Here is a 3,506-nt window from a genome sequence, read left to right as displayed (position 1 = left end):
TTACCATGGTTTTTTACTTGTTAAAGCAAAATCAAAAACGTAGTCCATGTCCCTCATTGTCCTTGAATCTTTTTATATCCTACCCATAATATAATGAATGATGTATAAGAATTCATTTACTCTTTTACTTAAGCTTTCGTGACGACGATTTGACCAAATCAAGGGGGGAAAAACAAGGAAGATGATAATCAGTGAGCGTGAAAACGAAACAAATAAGGGTATAGAGAAACGATCAAATCATAAAGATTAAAAAAAAAAGTGGAATAGTAAAATATTAGCTAGTATACAAAGATAATAGTAGTAGATGAAAAGAAATGGAAAAGGGAATCAAAAGGAGAAAAAGGGGTTTGTCTATAAAAGTTAGTCAGAGGAGTGGTTGAGTTATTGATCTGCCCAATATCACCATTCTTCATTTATTGTCTCTCAACTTAATATTTTTTCCATTTTCTTTCTACTTCTGAAATTAAAATTTTGCCATCGTTTCCTTTTCACTCTCCTGTTTCATTCAACTTTTATTACTCCATAAGATTATATAAAAAAAAACATTATTTAAAGTCTCTTGATTATTTTCTAGCACATTTATCCTTTTTAGTTACACACATACTGACTTACTGAGTACTATAATATGCGAAAACGTACGCGAGTTACACTTCATATATATTGGTAAATTTCCACATTTATTAATTAGCCATAAAATAAATTAACTAGTGTCAGCAAAATCTACTTCAAATTTCAACAATCTTCCATAACGGTAGTTCTTCTAAAAACGGGGAACAAAAAAAAAGGGAACTTTTCGAAGAAATCCTTTTTCCGAGACCAAAAAGTCTTTCCTTTTGTCAACCAATATCTGCCTGTATTTGTGTGTATATAATATTACTCCCTCCGTTTTAAAATACTTGTCGTTTTAGGCCTAATTTTTTGTTTCATTTTAGTTGTCGTTCTCGCTTTCCAATGTTACTAGGTAGTAATCCGTGCTACAGCACGGGACAAAATATTTTCATATAAATGACTAAAAAATATATTAATCCGAGTGCTACAGCACATGTATAAATTAAAAAATTAAACCTAATCATGTTTAATTTGTAATGAAAAACGTCCTGTCACATCCCCTTACATCCCAACCCATCCCATCTCATCCTGTCTCATCTCATCTAGTCTCGTCTCATATTCATCAGAATTTTTTGTCTTACATTCGTTATCTTGTATATAAAATATTTAGACAATTTTTACAAAAAAAGATTGGGTAAGATATTTAGACGGAATACCAGAGTTCTCTGTTGAATTTTTTTTTTTATTATTTTAGTTGAAATTAAAAATTATAATTTTCAAAAATTATATTTAGATGGAATACCAAAATTCCCCATTTCAGTTTACGTATACTATTTCTTAATAAATACCATAAATAAATTGGGGTTTTTCAAAATTTAATTATTGTTTCTTAAAGTATATGTACTTAATTAGTAAATTAAATTACATAAAAAACACTGGTAAAACATATATTCGGTCAAATAATAAACCATTTTAGGTCATAAAATTTTAATTGTATAATATCAATATTTTCCATAAAAATTAGGTTTCCACACTTTTACGGTGTTTTGTCAATATTTTGGTGTATATATAAAACAGTGCAACTCGTACCGAAAGTAAACATGATCTTCATCAACTGGAAGATATATATTTTTTTGCATTCCATCCATAATAATCACAGTCTGTGTTTGTTGAAAATATTAAAGGAATTTGGTTACGGGTGTTAAATCTTGTATAATCTCATCCCATCCCGTCCTAATCCATTCCGTTATAATTTTTATGTCCCATAACCATTTTCTTTTAAATAATTATCCATATAATAATGTTATTAATAAATTTTGGCTAAAAACTTTATACGAAATACATGTATTCTCCATTTGAATGTTTAATTTATATAGTTAGTAGAAATTGTAATTCTCATAAACTCTCAAATATTTTCAAAAATATCTAAAATTCTCAAATTACCCGTCTCAAAGTAATTATTTACATGTCACAGAGTCAACATTTTTTTTGTAAATCGTTTAAGTACCATTTTTTCTATTATACAAATTACTCATTTATGTCTCATATCCACTACTTCTCATCGTAATGCCATAAATAGATTGGACTTTTAATTATAATTTAATTTACATTCTGTTATATAATTATGTGCAGAAACATTAAGATAATTCTGGTGATATTAAGAGTATATTAAAAAACTAAATAAATCTTATGATTAAATATTTTAATCGTCTTTTAATTAGATTTCGGTTGAAATTATATAGTCTTTTTCAATTGTAACAGAAAGTACATCACATCTTATCATGTCTTGTCTCGCCGCATCTCTTATTATAGTTTTATTTTTTTTAGTATGTAATATAGTGATTATTTTTGTGTTGATCATTGTCATTTCCCTTTTTCATATTAGGACATGTGGTTGACATATAAGCATGTTCAAATCAGTGTTCTAATATCGATGTTAATTAACAGGGTAAATAATTTTCCAATAATATATTTCTTTTTAAAAAAAACATTGAATGGCTTAATTCATAAGTGGAATACTAACATTTCAGTAAAAGTTTTACTATCTATATTTTATGTGATAGACAGAAAAAGATAGGAAAATTAACTTATGTAAGGACAACTCTCTGTTTTAACATTTTTTTAAAAAAAATGTCAAGATTAAAATTTTGGAATTCTAGTGAAGTTATATAGCCAAAGCAATTGTCATTTTGGTAATGAAAAATTCATTGTCACTTGTTGAGTAGTAACCCGTGCTACAGCACGAGACAAAATATTCAGGTGTTGACTAAGAATTATATTAATCCAGGTGTTGTAGCAAAGATGCGTTATTTTAATGTGATTGTTTTTAAAATAAACCTAAACGTATTTACTTTGGAACAGGAAACACGTCTTGTCCTGTCCAATCTCCTCACATCACAACTCATCCTCTCTCGTCTCATCTCATCCCGTCTCGTCTAGTCCTGTCTCGTCTCGTATCAATCATAATTTTTTGTCTAATGTTCGTTTTAAAAAAAATTATTAATCGTTACACAATGTTTACTAAAAGAGATGGGGTAATAATAAAAATGGGATACCAGAGTTCTTCGTTGAATATATTTTTATTTAGTAAGTTGAAATTATCAAAAAATTATAATTTTCAAAAACTATATAACTGTTTTCAAAAATACCAAAATTTTAAAATTGCTTGTTCCAAAATAGTTAGTTATATGTTCCATAGTCAATCCGTATCAAAATTAGTGAAAACTTGACATTTGAATTTTATCTACTTATATTTTTTAATTTCCTATTTTTATCTAAAATTTAAGACCTTTTTTTTTACTCTAATTTAAGACCTTTTTTAAAAAAAAAATTGTTCAATATATTGGTTCTCATTATGTGAATTACCCGTTTCAGTTTACATATTATTTCTCGTCTTAATACCATAAATAGAATGAACCTTTTCTCAAATTTTAGTTATTATTTTTTGAAAAGTATAT

This window comes from Camelina sativa, chromosome 5 (assembly GCF_000633955.1).
Source record: "Camelina sativa cultivar DH55 chromosome 5, Cs, whole genome shotgun sequence".
Taxonomy (NCBI): Eukaryota; Viridiplantae; Streptophyta; class Magnoliopsida; order Brassicales; family Brassicaceae; genus Camelina; species Camelina sativa.
Note: the sequence above shows the minus strand (reverse complement) of the source record.